Source organism: Neomonachus schauinslandi, chromosome 9, assembly GCF_002201575.2.
Source record: "Neomonachus schauinslandi chromosome 9, ASM220157v2, whole genome shotgun sequence".
In the NCBI taxonomy this organism is placed as follows: Eukaryota; Metazoa; Chordata; class Mammalia; order Carnivora; family Phocidae; genus Neomonachus; species Neomonachus schauinslandi.
Window position 1 is genome coordinate 61,633,253 of NC_058411.1, and position 22,578 is coordinate 61,655,830.

Below are 22,578 nucleotides of genomic sequence, written 5' to 3' on the forward strand. Positions count from 1 at the left end.
ATGGCTAGTCAGAGGTAGAGATGACACTGGGGAATGGATCCCTATTCTAAATTAGGATCTAACAACTCCTAATTTAGGATTCTTTTCAGAGTATTTCTTGGTATCAATGCAGGATAAGCAGTTTTGATGGTCAACACTGAGTCAGAGCACAGGTTGGTGGTTGAGGTTTTACAGTTTGTGTGAAGGGCTGCTGTCTGACTTCTAAGGCTTTGGATAGAAATTAATTGTTAAATACACTCACCTCCTCCCTGTAGACTTTTAAGTCTCTTCTGGATCCTGGGCCTGAATCCTGGACCTTTCAAAGCAACCCAGTTCTGAGGGGAATGTCCTCAGGACTAGGAGGTCTTATCCTGGTAGACGTCTTAGGAGGAGCACCCTTTTGAGGCCCTCTCTGAGGCCCTGTGCAAAATGCCAATGTGGCAGCATCTGGCTGGGACAGGTACTGGTGGGAGCGGGAGTGGGAGTGGTTGGGGGAGTGGGCCTGGTGGGGCAGGAGGGGTAAGTCCATGTATCCTGGAAAATGGAAGGTTTCTGAAAAGGTTGGGGATAGAGGATCTGATTTGCCCCTGAGGTGGGCTGACGAAGCTCTGAGTGAGTGAAGATCTCTAGGGAAGAAGGGCAGTGGTGCCATCGAGGACTGTGTGAAGTCCAAAGAGTCCCTCATTTTGCATGTTCTTCCCCTGGCCCTTACCATGTCTACATGTTTAATAACATGCTTTATGACTGGGCAGGTTCGCACACCTTTTGCAGTAACCTCTCTAGGGGGAGAGAGAGAGAGAGAGTAGGTAGCAGTATCTCTGTTTTATGGCTGGGGAATCTAAAGCCCCAGAAGGATAAAAACATGCCTAATAGAAGAAAAACCTAGGAAGAGGTAGGGCCTGATTTCTGAACTCAAACCCCCTTCTTCCATTCTTCCTCTTTTCCTTCTTTTTTTAATTTTAAAGGTTTTATTAGTTTTTCTTCTTTATGGAGGCAATATATGATCCTTGTTAAATGTTATTAAATATATTAAGATAGAATAAAATATAGATAAAATTTGAAAAGAAGAAAAATTATAATTCTACCACTTAGAGATGATCACTGTTAACACCTCGATGTTTGTCATTTTGCCTTCTTTTTTACGCATACAATAGATATTATTATCAATATGGCCTCATACTACTCGTAATTTCTATAACATGCTTTTTTCTCTTTTGTTCCCTTTTTTTTTTTGCATTGACCCAAAGAGGGGGAAGAAAAGAGCCTTTAGACTAAAGTCTTTTTTAAAAAATTTATTTTAGAGATAGATAGAGGAGGAGAGGGAGAGGGACAAGCTGACTCCGCACTGAGCACAGAGCCTGACTTGGGGCTTGATCCCAGGACCCTGAGATCACGACCGGAGCTGAAATCAGGATTTGGATGCTTAACCAACTAAGCTACCCAGGCACCCCTAGACTAAACTCTTAAAAGTTTTTTGGTGGGGGGCACCTGGGTGCCTCAGTTGGTTAAGTGTCTGCCTTCGGCTCAGGTCATGATCATGGAGTCTGGTATTGGGTTCTGTGCTCAGCGGGGAGTCTGCTTCTCCCTCTCCCTCTACCCCTACCCCCTACTCACGCACTCTCTATTAAATAAAAAATAAAATCTTTTAAAAAAAGTTTTTTTGGGAGTGCCTGGGTGGCTCAGTCGTTAAGCGTCTGTCTTCAGCTCAGGTCATGATCCCAGGATCCTGAGATCGAGCCCCACATCGGGCTCCCTGCTCCACGGGAAGCCTGCTTCTCCCTCTCCCCCACCCCCCCGCTTGTATTCCCTCTCTCTCTGTGTTTCTCTCTGTCAAATAAATAAATAAAATCTTAAAAAAAAGTTTTTTTTAACCAAAGTAATATATGTACATAATTGAAAAAGTCAAAATAGTACTACAACTCTTACATCAAGAAATATTTGCCATGTTCATCCTACCCCACATTTGATTCCACCCCAGAAGCAACTACTTCTAAATCTTAAAACTTTCTAAATAACAAGCTTATAATGCTCTTTGTTAGTTTTTCAGGTTTAGATATTACATATCAACTTCCTCTATGTAAGATGATGGTTTGGTTTCTTACATTTGTGTCACCCATGTCCCTCACTGTTCCCTTCCTCCCTTTTTCCAAATATGGTCACAACACTGTTTGGTAATGTGGGTTAAATGAATATTCAGTGATCACATTTCTACAAGTATGTAAATATCATTAAGGCTGAGCCATATAGGGTTCTAGGAGTGTGCTTTCTGTTTTATCGAACTGTTTCCCCCTGGAGTTAATACTTGACTTAGTTTTGTTTTAATTTGCTTAGTTGCTTGGTTTTCTATACCGAGCTCTTTCACATAACTGTTAATCACATCTTGATCTATGTGCAAATATTATTATTATTTTTTTTTCAAGAGAGTCCTCCTAAGAGGCTCCTTCTCCCATACCCTATCAGGACTGGTGGCTCTCCAGGACTGCTATGTGTTTTCCTCACCATCACCCTGAAACTTTCCTCCACCTCTCTCCTGAGTTGGATCCCCTAGTTCTGGCTCCTATGTCTTCTTATGTCTTGGTTTACTCTTTTAGTTTTATTAGATGCTATCCAGGAGTGGCCTGAGACTGCCCATGTGCTTTTTACCCTGCTACATATAAACCTCACCCTTTTAATGGGTGAGGAAGTAAATGTTGGTTTTTGTTTTCAGCTCAGCATAAACCAAGAAAGGAATTCATCCCACCTGGAGTCCAACAATTCCTGTTCCAGAATTAGTCAAATTTGTTTTCTTTCTAGATTCAGCAAGCTTGTTACAGTTAAAAACTTTGAGTTTTGTTGACCTTAATAAGAAGGCAATAGGAAAAAAAAGAAGAAAAACCTTTATCTGAAAATCCAAGCTGTGACTATCGAAGGAAAGAACAGCATAAAGTCTGCTCCCTTTAAAGAAAAGGGGGTGAGCTTCAGCCCACCCACAGTCTCCCCGCTTGGGGACGTTGGCAGGCAATGTGCAAATTGTCACATGTGCCTGGCTTGGCCTGGCTCTCTCCCAGATTTCTGCCCCGTACGTGGCCTGTGGGTTCTTAGACGTGGTTCGATGCTTCGTTTGCCACATTTTTTTTCAGCACAAAATACAAACCTTGGACAGGTGCTGGGGATGTAGTGGCTTCTGAAATTGTTTCCCAGAAGGCAGTGACTCATCACAGGAAACCCCTTTGTTTTCTCTGACCTTCCCTTGGCTTCCTGCTCCACCCATCTGTGCGTGAGTTTTCACATTCCTCACCAACAGACAACAACTTACCTCTAACTTGAGTCAAGAGGGGTGAGTGGAGATAGTTCTAGGAATAAGTTGGGACCACCTCTTCCAACAACAGTGCCCATGGAGGCAGCAGGCTTGTTCTCAACGCCTTGGCCTCTCCCCATTGCCGTATGGGTCAATTTCCATTCCATGATTCCTGGAAAATCCCTTTTCCTATGTCCCTAACCACACGGATTGTCACATTGTCAAAGAGGTGGATTTGCTCTCTTAGCCCTGGCTCTAATCAGGGACAGCTTTTGCAGAACTCCTTTTCTGGAAAATATATATCACTATACATTTAGTAACAGGTGTTCAATTGTTTTTAATTGATGTGCGCTGAATCAAAGAGGATGTAGGTGGTTGTTGACCCACAGAGCTTCTTCAGGTACAACCAAGGTCTTCAATGGATACATGTTGAAGTGAATCATACAACTCAGATTCCACATGTTTAGAGTTAGAAAGGAACTTAGAGGTTATCCAGTCTTGCTTTTTCTTTTTATAGGCAAGGATCACGAAGGCCCATCGAGTTACTCTCTCATGGTCTCCCAGTCAGGTCCTGGCCTCGTGGGTCCTGGCCCATCTGAGGCTGTCTGCATACTCATGCTCGCCTCTGCACTGCTCTCCAGTGGCGCTGTAGTCCCACTTCTGGCTGCTCCTCTTCTTGGCTCTCTGCATCTCAGGGTGGAGCCTCAGGCGGGCAAAAACCTTTCCACGAGGTCTCACCCCTCCACTGCCACTGCTTTCCCTGACATCCTTCCGTGGCCAGGCTTCTCTCCAGAATACAGGCAAATCCAGACTGTTGACTTTGGTTTCTTTTGGCTGAGAACCCATGACTTTCCATGAAGAGTGTGTTTCAAAGTAGTTCTTCAAAAACTTAATAGGAAAACACTCAAGAAATTTTGAAGAAGACACAAGTGGTTTTTTAACTTTTTTTGTGTTTTCTTTGGACATTTCCCCACTAGACCCCTCCCTTCCAAGAAATAGGTTGGTTGGTTATTTTATCAGCATCATTTAATCATCACCTTACTCATTCAACTTTGTATCCTGCTATTTTCCATTTGTGTTCTTTTAGGATAACTCTATGACAGAAGATTGGGAGCAAATACTGGTCTTTTTTTTTTTATGAAACCTTCTGTTAGAACACTGTCACCTATTTAGAAAAATAGGTTCTCTACTTTTTGGTAGGACAAACAATAATGTGCATGTCCAAGACACATTTGGGGGGGACAGGAGACATGTTCTATATATCCCCTAAATCTTCCCATCTTCCTCACTACCCCATATGGGGCAGCTGGGTTTTCACTCTTGTCACTGACACTGTGCTTCCTGATCATCTGTGAACCAGAACTCTTCCTTTGCCACCATATCCACATTCAATCATGTCTTCTGGTCTCCCTGCTGGTAACAGCTCAGCCCCAACCACCATGTTGACCTACTTGCCATCTCTGATCTCTTGTTTATTGTGAAGGAATCTGTTAAAAAATAACCAGCTGTGAGGCCTGCACACCCTACAACTCTGTGAAAGCAGGAACCAAGTCTTCTTATAAGTCTTTGGCATGTTTCTGTATCCCCAGTATAATGCCCAGCACACAGAAGACACCTAAGAAATGTTCGGTGAGTGAATGAATGGATAACTCTAATTGTGACTGCAGAATAGTCTCCCTTTTTGGTAACTCCCAAAGCAAAACCACAGCTGTGATGGGAACATCCTCACCAGAGTATTTCCTCCCATGAGGGAAGAAACAAACTGAATCAGAGACTGAAAGTCAGAAAGGCTGAGAAGTATCTTGGGTAGGAATGATGGTTCCTGGTTTCTCTGGTTCTTTCTTCTTAACTCCCCACAGCCCACAGACCCTGGATATTACAAAATCCTTTTTATCATTTAAGAATCGTAAATGCCTGATTTTTCTTTGTTATCCTCCTTAATTTTGAAGCAATAAAGGTTTATTTCCCGAGATAGGAGCAGCAAACTCCACTCTAGGGGAAAGCCCAAATCTTCATAAATTTCCCTTAACACCTCAAAATCTTAGTCATGGGCTAACCTTGCTTGTGATGTAAAATTACTTCTCAGTGGAAGACTACGCAGCAGTAAGAAAGAATGAACAACACGATAGATACAACAACCTGAGTGAATCTCAAAATAATTTTGCTGAGTGAAAGAAATCTGAGCAAACAGTATATACTGTGTGATTCCACTTACACAAAAGTCTAGAAAATGCAAGTTAATCTATGGTGACAGAAAATAGTTGCCTCGTAGGTGGGAAGGGAAGAAGTAGGAGACAGGGGTTATAAAAGGGCACCAGAAAACTTTGGGTTGTTATGGGTATGCTCATTATTATTATGATTGTGTTAATGGTTTCACAAGTGTGTATGTATGTCAAAGCTGGTCAAGTTATGCATTGTAAATATGCAAATTATATTGGAGGTCAGTTACACACCAATAAAGTGTTTTTAAAATTATTGCAAGCAAATGGAGTCCTATTCCCCACCCTATATTTCCTACCTCACTTTCCAGCTTCCTCCTACTAAAAGGTGATTTTAGTTCCCACCCAATTTTGTTCCTAACATGCAATCAATCCTTTGTTATGGTAGACACTGAGATCTTTGCTTCTTCTGGAAGTAAAGGAAGTATTTAAATTGGGTCACCATTTCCTCCCACTTAATCCCCAGGCCCTCCTGAATGCTATAGAGAAGCTTACCCTCTTCTGTCTGTAGCCATTTAGGGACTGCCCCCCCGCCTGGATCCAGTGACAGGTTTTTGAATAAACAGCAGCCGATTGTGTAGCTGGTACTTGCATGACTGCAAGCCTGGGTGGGCCATGACTTACCAGCTCGAATGATAACAATTCTCAGACCTTCACATGTTCTGGGGATGCTTTTTAAAATTCCCATCGGTTCTTCATAGGATGGCCCAAGACAGTGACCTGCCAGTTTGCCTGTTCCTTCTCACAGTGTTTCCTCATTGCTCCCCAAGGTGCTTTAGGGTTTGGTAGCTCCAGATTAGTAGTGAGAAGTGCAGACAGATCTCCTCCTGAGGAAGTCAGCATTATTCTAATGTTAGAGATATTTCTGGAACCTAAGGAAGAATTGGCAATGAGTCCCTGGAATATACAGAGGGGGGGCATCACTGACCAGCTGAGCGGCTGCCTGTTCTCCAATCTTGCAGAGACCAGAGGTTCAAGGGTTTCGGTGGTTAAGTAAGTAGCAAAGGCCTCACGTTAGAGCAAGGCTACTCATACCTGTGCTGGTCTGGGACTAAGGTAAGAAGTTGAGAGCCAGTGTTTAGAAACTTTTATAGCAACATGCTAGCATAATTTTATAACTGTTGGATCTAAGAACAAAAGAAGTTGGGCTTACATTTGCATGTCTTTTACTTTAAACTCTTTTTTAGTAATTTTATTTTATAAAAGTTGGAGTTCATAATGGATTGGGAAAAAAAATGAACTGGCTCTTCACTACAGATCTTTTGAGATGCACTGAGCTAATTCCATGGCCTCTGAAGGGCAGTTCTGGGTGCCTTCCTTCCAAAGGCATGGTAGATGAGCTATGGAGAGAGGAACTATGGAGAGATGAGGTGGACAGTGCCAGGGAGGAGGAGGGCAAGGAGTCACCCTTTGTCTCCAGTACCTTCTCCTTGACCAGACTGTACATGCATCCCTGGGGAAGCAGTGCACCAAGGATGACCACAGTTGAGACAAAGTTGAAGGGGACTGCAATCAGAGGAGGGGCAGGAAAAACTGTGGTTATCATCTGGAACTCCTGCCTTAGGCCAACGTCCTTCACAATGGACCTTAGGGGCAGGTGGAGGAAGTAGCTGAGAAATAAGGATTTGAGGGGAACCATAGCTCACACCTCACTAGTCTGCAATGAGCTGAAATTGGGAGTCGGACTGAAGAGAATTTCCTACATTTAGGATGCTTCTATAACCTGGGAGGAGGAGGAAGGATGCTTGCAATGATTGCTCAGCAGTTCATGCAAATATACGGATATTTCTCTGGAGTCACTGAGGGGAGGAATCATCCCTGTAGATGACAGGGAAGGAACAGCACATTGGACAGAAAAGTTTTAATGAAAAGAGGTGGGCTCAGAAAAGGACTGAGTATAAAATGGCCTCACTATCTATCTTAAAATGGGGAGATCCAAGCAGCTTAGAGGCATCAAGAAGGACCTATACTTGGAGTCTTCACCATCATATTTTAGGGCTGTCTCTCCTGGTCCCTGCTCTGTTTCTGTAGCAAATCATGGTGTGAGGTGATATACAGGTTCCCAGGGGACGTGAGACAGAGCACTGCCCTGCCTGTCCTTGAAGCAGTCAGCTGACAACCCCCTCACACTCCCATATCCTGGAGAGGTGGTGGGACAGAGATGACAGCTTCCTCTTGTTGCCTCTTTCATGACTCAGTCTGCCCTGGTCCCTGGTTGCTGACGATGATGTACTCCTTGACTGAGAGGAGAGAATCAGGTTGGGTGGGTTCCGGCTCTTTAATATGAGAAAAGCTTTTGTGTCTTAGTTTTGGAAAAGAAAGGAAACACCCAGTCCTCTTGCTTTTTTGTTAAATTAGAGGGTGTTTCTGCCTTGTAAATTCTCCTGGAATATATGTTGGCTTTGACTTGGTGATGATGCAGGCATGTCTGAGTGTGCCTTCTGTGTGGCAACGCATTCTTTCTAGTCCCCAGGGTTGGGGTGCAGGGAAAGCTGAGAGTCGACCTTGGGTCTCATGTTGGTTGGCGCCACACCAGGAGGAGGCGCTTGCAACATGGTGGGCTAATAGGAAGCTGAAGCAGGGTTGAAAACTTGGCGACCTTTCCTCTTTTTTTTTTTTTTTTAAAGATTTTATTTATTTATTTGACAGAGAGAGAGATAGCGAGAGCAGGAACACAAGCAGGGGGAGTGGGAGAGCGAGAAGCAGGCTTCCTGCCGAGCAGGGAGCCCGATGTGGGACTCGATCCCAGGACCCTGGGATCATGACCCGAGCCGAAGGCAGATGCTTAACGACTGAGCCACCCAGGCGCCCGCGACCTTTCCTCTTATGCCAAACCCAAGTTAGTGACAATGCAGTCCTAGCTACTTACTTTGGGCAATGCTTTGCATTGTCTGGAACCATCTGCAAGGAGTTTTAAAGGGAATGACAAAGGAGGGCAGGAGTAACATGAAGGCTGCTACCAGATAATGTGATAGTTAACTTATAAAGCCAAGCTGGTGCCATCTGGGGATGAAGTGACTGACTCCCTTGATCAGGGAGACCAGGCTGTGGTTCTAGGTGTTTTTTGTTTTTTATTTTTTTTTTAAGATTTTATTTATTTATTTGACAGAGAGAGACACAGCGAGAGAGGGAACACAAGCAGGGGGAGTGGGAGAGGGAGAAGCAGGCTTCCCAAGGAGCAGGGAGCCCGAAGCGGGGCTCCATCCCAGGACCCTGGGATCATGACCTGAGCGAAAGGCAGACGCTTAACGACTGAGCCACCCAGGCGCCCTGTGGTTCTAGGTCTTTACCTCTCCTAGTTTCCTGCCCTGAAATACCCAGGGACAGCCTGAAATAAAATTCAACCCACACCACTGGTCCCCCAAATTTAGCATCTGTTTGGCTAACAAGACTGGTCCAGTATGAAACAGTGTTAGTAAGCGTTGGACTATGGCAAAGATTACAACTAACACAGGGGTTTCAAGGAAGAGGGATGGATGTGGGTCTGAGGACTCAGGAAAGGCTCCTGGAAAAGCAAGGCTTGGACTGGCACTGAGTCCTTCCTTTGGAATGGGGTTTGAGTTCTGGACTTAATGTTGGACGGATATATAAGCTCTCTGGGCCACGAGATGGGGAAGAGAGCAGCTACATCCTACGCTTTCTGTGAGCATTAAATCCTAGCTGAGTCCGTGCCTAGTAATGCTTCATTTCCGTGGCTTCAGGGAGTTCCTTCTGGGGTGAATTCCTGGGAATGGCTCACTAATTTGGAGGCAGAGCTTAGATTTGCAAGGTTGTGATTGCTCCTTGGCGGTGGGGGGGGGTGGGGGGTGGGGAGGGGGGGCAGTGCTATAAACAAAGCAGGAGTCAGTAGCAACTTTTCCTCACTATGCACCCAGGTCCCCCACTGGGCTAAGTATGTCTCTCTTAAGCCACGAACTCCAAGACGGAGCTTGTACCAAGAGAGGTACTTTGCCCAAGTACTCACTTGGCTAAAAATACCTGAGTTCTCAATATTCATACTGTGATTCATATAATTCAAGTTCTTGAGCAGTAGCTTCCTTCCTAGCCTCTCCTAATTTAGAAACATTTCCCCATTCTACTATACATGAAATAGGAGGTTCTAAAATCCTAGCTCAGCACTAGAGTGCAGTCATCCTGGAAAAAGAGGCCTTTAAAGTGCCTTTAAAATTTTTTAATCAGTAAGAAATTGGTCATAGATAGAGAGGAAGTAGAGCATGATGGAAAAGAGCCCAGACTCTGGATCCAAAGTACCGGCATTTGCTTCCTGGCTCTGCCACTTGACTAGCTATATGAGTTTGGGTCAATGACTTAACCTCTTGGTGCCTCAGTTTACCCATCTGTTAAGTGGGAAAATAACTGTGCACATCTCCTAGGGTTGCCGCGATAAGGAAAGGAGTTGAGATTTATGTAAAGCACTTGGAGCAGTAAGCGGTCAGTATAAGTAGAAAACATGTGTTGGCTGTAATTAATATTATTATGTCCCAGTGAAACAGGGAGAAGGAAAGTTTCAGTTCAGGCCTTGAGGGATGCTACGCCCTAAAGAAGAGAGCACCAAGAGAGCCAACACTCACGGGGCCTGGTGACAATGGGAGGTGTAGAAAAGAATAGGAGATAGGAACCCAAGCGCCAAATCCTAACGTGATGACCCAGGCTCGATGACTCACATTGAAATTGCCATCAGAGAGCCCATTGGAATTTGACGATCTCTGTTCTAGATTCTGGAATTCCTGGATACCGCCTCTCTGCCAGCCTGGCCCAAGACTTGTTTTGGTGAGGATGACATGCTAACACAGGACTGACTCAATAATAGCTCCTTTGTTCTGTCTCCTGGACCACTGGGTGCCACCGTACAGACATATCCACTTGGCCGGCAGCTGGCATCTTAAGGGTTCAGCTTGTTATCAGATGGACACTCACTAAGCAGAGTCCCTCCCGATCGGGTGGTGTGTGTAGCAGCGCACGTAGGCCCACATACCTCATATTTCTGCCTGGGTGATTACATCCCAGCCACCCTGCCCCATTCCAAGGCAGCAGAGCCAGCTGGGACACAGTGCCTGGGGAGGGAGCCAGGTGTTTTTCCCCTTTCATCCTGTCTGATTCCATAGGCATTTTCTTCTAAGCTTGGGCTCTAACTGCAATGCCCAACATGGAAAAACAAATCTAAAAGGCCCGAACTGAGCTGGGTCTGCTCATGGTGCTTCATTCTGCTGTTCTGAAATGAAGCCAAAAGGCACAGCCTCTGTCCTCCAGGACAGAGAACCTAGAAGCAGTTTGTCCTTTCCCCCACTGCTGCCTGCCCAGGGAGGGTACTGCACGTATCTACGTGTGAGTGGTTCACTGCCTGGTCTGATCTGCAGGTCTCTATTTAAGTACTCATGTGGGGGTTTCGGAATCCAAGTGTATAAAGTGCATGTCTGGGCATGGTCTCTTGGCCAGGCCCCAGGCTTTGCAACCCACCCAGCTGGTCCCCAAAGCTGGCCTCTTGCATTATAAGTGATCCCACGCAGTTCCGATGACATATGGTTTATGACAATTCACCGTGGTTTGGGAAATCTCCCTGCTAATGTTCTCTTACCTTGGCAGAGAGAACCATGTTTGAATACTAACGATTGGTGCCGTTTATTGAACACATGCTATGCCCCAGGCAGTGTGCTCAGGGTGCTTTACATAGTGATTTCCCACAGTATTCCTGCCAGCACTCCAATGGAGATAGTGTGATCAGCTCTGCCTTACACACGAGGACCCTGAGTTGCGGTGATGTTAGGTAACTTCCTCAAGGCCACCCAGGTAGGAGGTGGTAACACCAGTATTTGAGCCATTCAGTCTGGTCCAGGGCATGTTCCTACCCACCATGGTGCCCACCACTGTGTTGTCTCTCTGCTTATACATCTCCAAGGATTAAATCAATGCCTGAGAATGATCATCCTCATTGTTATCATTAGTTTTATCAGCCAGTGGGGCACAAAAGCTTCTACGTGGTTGATACTTTGGGTTAATTTGCTACATCTTTGATATTAGAGACGATAATGAAAAAATTAAGTTATTTCCTTATTGATTTCTACTACTTTGATTCAACAAATATTTAGTGAGCATTTACCTTGTGCCAGGCATTATACTAGACCTAGCAAAGAGAGCTATCACAGGTATTTGCTTTCAAAGAACCACACTCTAGAAAGATAAATAGTCTTCTTAAATTTCCAAGATGGCCCCACAAGGCCATCTGTGATGGGCCCTACCTTCCTCTTTAGTCTCATTGCTTTGCATCCCCTGCCCTTGTGTCCTTTGTTTGTTGAGCTTCCTACCACCTCAGAGCCTTTGCACCTTCTGTTCCATCAGCCTGAACAACTCTTCACCTTTGCCCCGTTAACTCCTCCTCATCCTTCAAGTCTCATCTGAAACAGCTCTGCTTTAGGGGATTTTCTCACAATCCTATAGATTACGTCGGGATCCCCCTGTTACATCTTATCGTAGCTCCTCATGCCTTAAATTTTTCTAATTATTTGATTTATTCACCAGCTCCTTAAGGGCTTTAATAATGCTTTTGATGTTAACCATCATACTCCCAGCACACAATAGGTGCTCACTAAATACTCCGAAGGGAACAAAGATTATAAACAATTGATTACAGCAAAAACTGGAATGTGTTAGTCCCCAGTCCCCCAAGAATCAGACATCAATGCAGGATTAAACATGCCAGGATTTTATTAGGGGGAAGTCATTTGAAAGAAAAATGGGGAGGCGGTGGAAGCCAGAAGGGTCATCAGACTGTGATGCAAGTCTGATCCTAGAGTGAAGAAGGGAAGAGAGGAAGGTGGGGAGCACCATCATATACATTCCGGTGCAGCCTGGGGAGAGGTCCTGGAGGCCAGCCAAAGTCGAAACGCAGAGGAGTGCCCCCTCTAGCAGGAACAGCATGCTTCTGAAACCCCGCCCCCTTCCCTGATTGGCTGGGAGCGCCGTGGGAGGCGTGGTCCTGCAGTGGGGCGGGGCGTTCAGAGGCCGCTGGGGGCGCTGCTCAAGTAGCCTCCTGCTCCCTGAGGGGCAAGCCCGGGGGTGGGGGGGGTGGGGGGGGTGGGGGCTTGTTCTCCTGGCAGCCAGGTGGCAGTTCAGAGGCAAGAGGGGATGACATCTAGTTGATAGGGGGAGGGAGATGACCGGAGGTATGGCTTCCACAAAAGGGGGGGAAATCTTGATTTTGAGGCTCAGCAAGTACTTATTGGACACACACTATTCTTTGACACTGAGGAAGACACAATAGGATTGGCTGTACGTGGGCTTTCCTCAAAAAGATTTAAGCTAGTTAAGAGACAAAGTAAATTCACACGCATGCTCCTGAACCTCAGCTTTCTTGCTTCTAAAGTCAAGATAACTGCATCTACCTGGTGTGACGTGTGACAGGTAGATCCAGTGGCTTCCGTGAATAGGGTAGGTGTTCAACAAATAAGATTTGAATGAATGAATTTAAATAATAACGATTCATTGCCTCAGTTTTTCAGCTTTTCTAGTCACTTCAACGGGGCTGATAGTTTTCTAAGTTTTCAAAGAAACTTTTGGCTTGGGATGTCTGCCTTCTGTGTAATTACTCTCATCAACAGTCCCCTGAGGCTTTTTCTTTAAGAATATTTCAAGTAGAAGAACCGCAGTTTAAATATGTGATCAGCACCAAGGGAAGATTTAGTGTCGAGTTACTACACTGAAGGAAATCTCTGGGAAAAGGCTCCCTGGTGTGTGCTTGGCCCAGTGAGCTCACTTCAGAGGTTGGTTCCTTAACTCTTAACCCCAAGGCAGTGTTCAGTTTGTTCTCTGTTACAGTACAGTCATTGGGACATTGCTTAATCAGGTTCCTTCCATAGGTGAAGGCTGTGGATCCCTGAGGGAACTGGAGCTGTGGGGTGGGGTGGACTTCCTCCCTTTTCCTTACTGCCAAAGTAAGGGGGTGGTCTGCCTTTTGCCTTTCCTCACCCCCACACCCTTCTTATATATTTCTCTTTCAGTACATTTCCCTCCTTCAGTGCTGCCCCCAAATTAATCTTATCTTGCTTTCACTTGTTGAACTGGCCTTTTCTTTCTAGGAATTGGTTTTAATTCACAACAATCTCCAGAGCAACTAAATAGATGCAGATATTGTGCCTCAGTATTCTCATACATAGAGTGAGGGGAATAGACTGACTAAGGCATAAGATATATATATGAAATGTGAACTGCTCTAAAAAAAGTATCCTGGGAATGAAGAAGAAACAAGTTTTCTGGGTGAGGAGGCCACACTTGATCCAAGACTCACTGTTAATCATTGAGAAAGGGGTGAAGGAGACTCTGTTCTGATGAAGTAGCACGAGCAACAGTAAGGTCTGTTTGCCGTGCTCCAGGGAGATACGGAGGGATCCAAGGACAGATGAGAAGAAAAAAGTGGGGTGATGGGTAAGGACAGATGAGAAGAAAAAAGTGGGGTGATGGGTAAGCTATGGCAGTCCTTGCAAAGCTTGTTCAGAAACATCATAAGTCAAGGAGAGCCATTGCTACTTTGGAAGCAGGGGACAAAGTTTGAACTATTTAGGAAAAAATGTCTAGGTGAAAGACAAAACCAAGGCAGAGTAATACAGTAATTTTGGTGAGAGAGAATCGTTTCCATAGAAATGAAAATAGGAGGGCAGATCAAAGACATAGAATGCTGTGGGATTAGAGAAGAAGAGGGCTTTGAAGCCCATGTATACTGGGGTCAGGGGTGGGGGAGGATGCCACTGAGAAGGGGAACTGAGGAGGAGGTATCTGCTAGGCTGGGAATGGGGGTCTTCACAATAGATCATGTTGCATTGGAGGGCTGGCAGGATGTCTGTCTGGATATGATACTGGAAATTCAGATCTGGAGCTCAAGAATGTAGTCAGGGCTGAAGATGAAGACTTGGGAGTTGTCATCACAGGGGTCGTTGTTGGAATAGCAAATTATTTCGCTTCCTCAATCACCTAAAGAAAGACACAGGTTTCCAGTTGCATGGGTGAGGGCAGGTGGAGGGATGTTTTCTGGTGCCTGGATGGCTAGTCCTGATCCCCCCAACACAGGCCTTGGATCTTTGAGATTCCAAGAAAGGAGTACATTAGTCTTACCCTCCTTCACTTAGCACAGCTTTGCCTCTTCTCCCTCAGTTGTCCAGCTTCTAATTCTGTAAACAACAGCTGGAGAGGGTGCGTGAGGGCCAACTTAGCAGCTGTGTTGGGAATCAAGAAGGCATCCAGGATGAAGATACTGTCTGGCTACAGCTGCTGCCAAGATGAGTGTGTGTGTGTGTGTGTGTGTGTGTGTGTGTGTGTGAGAGAGAGAGAGAGAGAGAGAAGGAGGGAGGGAGGGAGGGAGGGAGAGAGACAGGGGTAGGAGAGAGAGAGAGAGATGGGGGCTACTCATAGCAGGGAGTGGGTAAAAATTGCTGGCCAACTTTCTTTTAAGGGTGGTAAATTAAATATTCTTAAAAAGTTTTAATTCTGTACCAAGGATGATTTCATTTCATATTTTGTTCCCAATCCTGGTGATGAGAAAATTAGAAATTGACCTTTCTGGATCCTCCAGTTGCTGGTGACCAGGCTTTGCACGCATACCCCGGCCACCTTGGCAGTGGAGTATGCTCAAACACTCTGGGGTTGGCTGGAAGCTGCTTCCAGGCTTGTGCCTCGAGGAGAAGCACAGGGATCTAGAAATACGTGAAAAGATGAAAAGTTCAAGAAAAGGCTGTTGTTCCCAATCCCAGTGGAAGAGAGGCCTCTTCCTGGAAAGGGATTAGGGATTTGGGTGTGTGGTTTTGCTCCTGGCCAAACGTTAAGTCTTGAGCTGGGTAATCTGTTTCTAATCATAATTTGGATTACTCCGCACACTAACCAAATGTTTGCTTGTCTGAAGAGGCCCATCTTCAGGCCCCAAGAGAGGCATGACAAACTCCTCTGAGGAGCCAGTGTACTCCTGGCTGGTAGGCTCGTTCTGAGGCTGGCAGGCAAAGACCATTGCCTCTTTGTGTGGGGAAAGGGCTGGAAGTTACTGTTCGCTGTGTCTAGGCTTCGTCAGCCCGGAGCTGTCCCCTTTGGTCACTGTTGATATACTTTCAGGGACGAGCTGGAAATGGCTGGGCACTGCCCCTGAGGCCAGGCGGAGCCACGGGGTCTGTCAGGTGTGGAGGTGGGGCTCCTAGGAGGAAGCCACGGTGAATATTGAGACATCAGCAGTTGCCGGGTTTCTCCCAGGTATTTTTACGGGTAGGAGAGAAACCAAAGAGGCAGCACAAGCTAAGTAAAAATTAGCTTAAAACTTAGCCTCTTAGATTGTCCATATTCCTTAAGACAATTACTATGAGTTTGCAATTCACTCTTGAGGGCCAAGCAAATTTCATTGATTTTGAAAGTAGCCAACTTGTAAGAACTGTTTCTCCCAATTTGAAAAAACACAGTTCTTTATGAAGGAGGTACTGTACTTCAGGACTACAAAAATGGGCTAGGAGATAGACAAGGGTGGTTTTGCCAACTCAGGGCTTAGAGAAGATGAATGAATAAAAGGCGGCAGGCAATTTCACAGATGAAAATGGATTCCCCTCATTCATGATGTGCAGGAAAACTTTATGTCATTATTAACACTTATGGCTTACAGATGACATGAGCACAGGACAAGATGTGAAGAATTCCACTGCTTTGTAACCATTAAAAAATCTCTCTCCTTCTCTCCTCCTCTCTCCCTGAACGTGCACGTGTGTGTGTGTGTGTGTGTGTGGTTTCAAAAGAAATGTTGGTAGTAGTTTAGAGGGCAAGACATATAATTGTTGTGTTCCTCTTTTCAGGTCTTAGGAGGAAATACCTAAGAAGAGGTGATTAATTACTGTCTGAAAAGCGCTTTGAGATCCTCTGAAGGAAGGTAATTAGAAGTATGAGACGCGGCTCCTGGATGTGTGATTATATGTGATTATATGTTAAGAGTGGTGCTAGACTACTTCAAATACATTCCTCTCAGGCATCTCCAAACAGGCAGGTGGGTGCTGGGAGGGGAGGAGAGAAAGACTAGAAGGAAGAGGAGCTATTGGAACGAGGACTAGCATTTCCTAGGAAGCGGGAGGAAGACAGCCCGGGGTCCCTGGGGTCTTTGCAGAAGACGTACATCTGAGAGTGTTCCCCAGGGGAATTTGCCTCCCCACCCCCTAACAATCCCAACTCTGTTGACTTTTAGGATGGTCTCATTGTTTAAGTTTTACCAGAGGAGTCAATGAGTGCTCTATTGTCACAGGGGAAACCACCTTCCGTTTTCCAAGAGAACTGAAGGCTTGTTTTCTGGGTCGTTGTTATGGGGGTAATAATCATGGAGCATTAAAATCTTTATTATTCTCTGCACTTATGGAGCTGCTTTTCTTAGAAAGCCCCGTATTTTTTTTTCCCAACCAAGTCTTATTTTGAGGGGAAGGGGCTCTAATATAATATCTGGTATATAGCTAGAGTGAGGCCTTGGATCCGGAGCCAGCTTGAGTTCTGGATCTGTTGCTCCTACTCGCAGGACTTGAGGCAACTTATCCAACCCGTCAGAGTCACAGTTTCTTCATTTGTGAAATTGGATAGGAATAGCATCTACCTCTTTGAGTTATTGCAAGCATTCGAAGAGGAATTGTGTCTCACATTTGTAATAGGGTCTTGTAGGTTGGAAGGGCCAAATAAGTGTTTGCTTCTGCTGCAGCTACTACCTAGGAGAAACTATAGGCTCATTTAGAGCAAGTGATTATGATTATGACTATGATTGCCATCATTATTAAAGTACTCCTAAAGAAACTAAGGTTTGGGGCGCCTGGGTGGCTCAGTTCTTTAAGCGTCTGCCTTCGGCTCAGGTCATGATCCCAGGGTCCTGGGATCGAGCCCCATATCGGGCTTCCTGCTCAGCGGGAAGCCTGCTTCTCCCTCTCCCACTCCCCCTGCTTGTGTTCCCTCTCTTGCTGTCTCTCTCTCTGTCAAAGAAATAAATAAAATCTTTAAAAAAAAAAAAGAAACTAAGGTTGATTTAAAGCTAAATGTTCAAGTAGCTAAAATTATGTTTGGCACTTTTCCATTCTTATTCTTAGTCTCTCCTTTTTATTCTTCCAAATTTCTGACACATGACCATGGCTTGAGGTTTTCGTGATGTGTTAAACATATCTCCCATGAACGTAAGTGATTTAAGGTACAGATACGTACAAGGATGGATTCACACTTTCAAGGACATGGAAAGCTTGAGGTTTTTCTGAAAATCAAAGTAATAAACCCTATAGACCTCTAGAACTTTGAAGCTGAACTTCAGGGACCCTCTAGTTCAAACCTAGAGTAGGCAAATGATTCACCCTTGGAGAGCAGGTGTAGCTGGTTAATGGGAGAATGGGATTAGAGTCTTGGGTTGAGCTAGACAATTAAGAACTATGAACATATGAAACATGGTATGACTCCTTGTAAAGCTGCTTCCACTGAGCTACACCGTAGCGATATGCCATTGGTCTCCAAAAAAGGATGCTATAAGATTGCCTACAAAATGGTATTTTGTGCACTAAAGGAGATGAAGCTGAGGATGTCATCCTGATCCTCTTTACGCAAACACTTGAGTGGCCATTATCTTTCAGTTCTAAGTACCGAGAATAGCTGGCACTTCTGAAACAACTGTGTTTTCATCTGATGAACGTCATGAACTTTTTATGTGATCATTGATCATGGGATTAATGCTTTTTGCATCGGCTACTAGAAAGCTCAAGGCCAAATTTACATGCTACCTCTGTGACTAAAAGCCAATAGCTACTACAAATTACAGATGTTCACTACAGCTGAAAATTTCATAGCCATTTTTCCTGAGCTGTGTTCTACTGAACACTAGCATCCTATGACACAATGGCTATTTCTTGGGGGAGGGGGGAGGAGTTTTGGGGTCCTTGACACTGCATCCTTTACCTCTTTCTTGGATAGTCTTGATGTTTATACTGGTATCTTAAATGTTCTGAGGAGTCTGATCATTTAAAATCAAAGCAAAAAAAAAAAACCCTTTTTGAACTTTCTTTAGCACTGTCCTTATAAAACTTGTTTGACCATAGAATCTTATAAAAGTATTATCTCAAAAGTCTAGTTTTATATGAAATATGTTTTGGGAAATACTACCTTTCAGTAACATGTAATCAAATCCTGTTTATTGGATTTATGTCAGTACAAAGGTTGGTTCTTGACAGTGTGAAACGTGATTCTTCCTAGTTCTGCATAGCATGGAGAGAGTCCGGTCAACTGAGGAGGTCCCTTTGAACTAGAAAATTTGGTGATCCCTGATTTAAAAAATGAAGAAAAGTTTTTCAAGAGTGTCTGCTCATAGAATTATGAATTTAAGTTTACTAACATGAAGACTAAAGTTAGAAATTAAAACATTACATAACATTTCTGGCATTCTTTATTTATATCTAATCTAAAAAATGGCTTTAAAATCATGTTTTTAAAAACAACCCCTCCACAGTAGTGTAAAACAAAGATAAAAATTTCCTTTGAAAAGCATCAAAGTTAAAAGTTACAAAATTTTCATCTGAACTCCGGTTATAGAATTGAACCCCTCCCTCTTCCTGCTTTGATAAAGGCTTACATAATGGGGGTGATGCAACTTCATGGTATATCTTGAGCGGGTTGTGCAGCTCAGTTTCTTCCTCAAGCACATGGTATATGTAGAACCTACAGTGTTCATTTCACGCACCTTGGCCTTTAAGATCCTTTCCCCGCCACTCTCCCTTAACACTCACCAAACAGAAAACCACAGCAAGGACCTCAAACCCCAGCCACAGGTGTATTACTTGGGTGGGAGACTGGGACTTGCCTCAGACAACACACTCAGCCTCTGAGTTGCTCCGTCCCTTTGGCCAGTGAGATAGACCCAAGGGGAAATTTCGTAAGGCAATATCACCTTCAAAGAGAAGGGCCAAGCTCTCCTGCTCAGGTTCTTGGTTGACAGCCAGCTCCTTCAGCAGCCTACCTGACATGTCACCATACCTCCAATGGCTTTCACTGCCTTTCTCTTTGTGTATGACGGTGCAAGGTGTGCAGTTTTGTTATTTCTCTGGTCCACTTGTCTCTTTGATTGTATTTCTGTGTTTTGATCTGTGTTCAACAATGCCTGCTATGTGTCAGGTATCATGTCACAAAAATGCACATGCCCCTGTCCTTGCCCTTGAGGAGATCACAGTGTAGGTGAGCAGTTGGGCCCTGGAAACAATTTCCATTCAGTGTGACAAAGACTCCACAAGAGCCATGTTAAGATGACCAGGGAAGCAGTAATGGAGGTGGCATTTGAGGCAAGTCTTAGAGAATGTGTTGAACACTGATTTTTCCATTAATAGAATTACTTTTTCTGCTTAATGGCAACCAGCCTGCTAGAAAGGGAGGTATAAACCAATAACTTGTTTTGGATTAAATCAGGAGACTAACTGACAGAACCTATTAGCTAAAGGCTAGATTCTTATTTCAAGCAATTCAGTGAATGTGCAGGCCTTAATCATTTCAGCTATCAGAGGACAAGACCATCTAGAAAGCAGACTCTCTAGAACTTAGTCTCGAGTTTCCCTGATGTAAAAATATTCTAGGGATAGTCTTTGATTTTGGAAATTCCTGGAATTAACTTTGCTTTATGTTCAATAATGCCTAATTTCCCAATCTCACGGCAGACAGAAAATAAATGGCATGTTTAAATTGCTGTGTGGATGAAAATAAAGCTCATTACTGAAGAATGGGTTTTAATTTAAATTTCAAAAGAAATTTTACAAAGTGCAAGAACACTTGGGGTAAGCTGGCTCCTTGAGTTTGCTATTTCTCAGCTGACACCAAAAGGTGGTTAGCAGACCTAGTACTGGGCAGAGTTCTGTGGATTTTTTTTCAAGTTACTTTTATGAGACAAAACTGTTGTTGTCAACCATGTGATATAATATCCATCACTTCTCTGGCTATACAAATAGTTCTCTAATTTGATGTTAGTAGAAAATCTTGCTCTTTAGCAAATACTCTTTTTCTTTAGACTAAGCATTTCAGGTCTTCCCTTTCCACCTTCCCCAAATTCAATTTAATAATGATTTTTGACTGTTTATGTTTATTATATCCAGACTCGATAGTATCTTCAACTTTTGTTCTGTTTGGGTTGAGAGGGTATCCATCCTGATGGTTTTCCAGACCCCCAAATTTAAATAGGACCTTTCACCACCAGAACCATGGGGCTGGCCTAGCATCTGAAAGCAGCACTTATGTTCCAGTTTCTGGTTTGAAACTTCGGATCTCCTATTTCCAGACTTGAGAGTTTTGCTCCCCGCTATCTGTCATCCTACACTCCTTCATGGTATTTCAATATGTATGTGTGACTCCTACCAGCCCACAAACTCATTAAGAACAAGGAATGGGTCTTATTTGTCTTTGTATTCCATAGTTCACTACATAAAGGAGGTGCTTAGGAAATATTTGTTAAATATATGTTTATCCTAAAAGTTCATAAATTAGACAGTCAGATGTAGGTTGTTTCCCTGTGCAAGATGTGAAAAAGAGAAAGTATCATGTATATAAGTCTCAGAACTTGACTTCTCATGGTAATTTTTTTTAAAAGGGCAGATCGAGGAATGTCCTCATAAATTAAATGTGAATTCCTCCCCAGTGTGATCCAAGAATCCTGATTTACTTGCACTCAAATGGGACATTCTACTTTAGGATCTTGCATTTGTGGATCAGATATTCTCTCAAGAAAGGTGATATCTGGGGGTGCCTGGGTGGCTCAGTCGTTGAGCGTCCGCTTTCGGCTCAGGTCATGATCCCAGGGTCCTGGGTTTGAGCCCCGTATCGGGCTCCCTGCTCAGTGGGGAGCTTGCTTCTCCCTCTCCCACTCCCCTTGCTTGTGCTCTCTCTGTCAAATGAATAAATAAAATCTTAACAGAAAAGAAAGGTGATATCTGAACTAAAAGTGAAGGATCTTGCCCTCTGTGGAAGGCCAAGACAAAGTTGCTTCAGTATTTCTTGTCTAAAATCCCGGGCGTCTACTCTGTGTCAGGTATTCATAGGCATATGATTTCATTTAATCCTCATAAGGGTTTCAAGGCATAGAGGGTGAAAGACTTCCCCCAGGTCACATAAATAAAACATACCTAAAACTAAACCCAAGAACAAGCCTCCCTGAAACTTGGCATTCTCCCAGCTCTCCCTCTAGCGAGGAATCCTCCCTCTATGACCAACTTCCGAGTCGTGCTGCTGTAAGGCCCACCCACCCGTAGAACCCGGCAGGGCTTCCATTCCGGCCCCAGCCACCATCTGCCCTCCATGGATGGCTCAGTAGCCACCTGCGTCGTCTACCTTTCCCTCCTCAAATCTGTTCCCCACACCAAAGATTGAGTGGTCTTCTCAGAACTCATGTATGACCATGTAATTTTCTCAATTAAAAATCCTCCACTGATTTTTCTATTCTCTTTTAGGGTACAGACCAAAGTCCTTAACCAGGTCCACCATGCCCTGCCTGGTTTGGTTCCAGATGACCTCTCCAGTCTCTTCTCATTCTCTGGGCTTCTGCTATTCCAGCTGTTCCCTCAGCCTAGATGGTTCTTCCCTTCCCTTTCATAGTCTAGGCTGTTGCCCACTCTGCTGACAGAGCTCAGCTCAAGAGTGTCTTCCTCAAGGGACTTAAATGTACTTTATGGAGTGTGTGCCTCTTTCATAGTTTTAAATTTATTTGTCCTTGCTTAATTCTTTTATTACTCTCTGGCTCTCCCATGAGCCTGTAGGCTGCATGAGGGCAGGGTATGCCTGTTTTCATTAATTAGACCCTGGCCCAGAACCTGAAGGTAGTGAATAGTTGCGAAGTATTTGTTGCATAAATTAACACATGAACAACTGGCAAGTAACCAGAACAGATCTGAACTGAAGTTCAGCACCCCAGGTCTTTGGTGTGTGGCCAGGCCCCCAAATGGCCATTCTCATCAAAGGACCACAGGTGTGTGGAGGCAGAGGAAGGTAGAGGTTGGGAGTCTGGCTCATGCCTCCCTCTGGGCCCCGGGAGGGGCTGTCCATGTAGCTTGTGGTCCTGGAACACTCACCCTGTCCCAGCATCACTGCAGGCGCTTTGCGTAGATTCTGGCA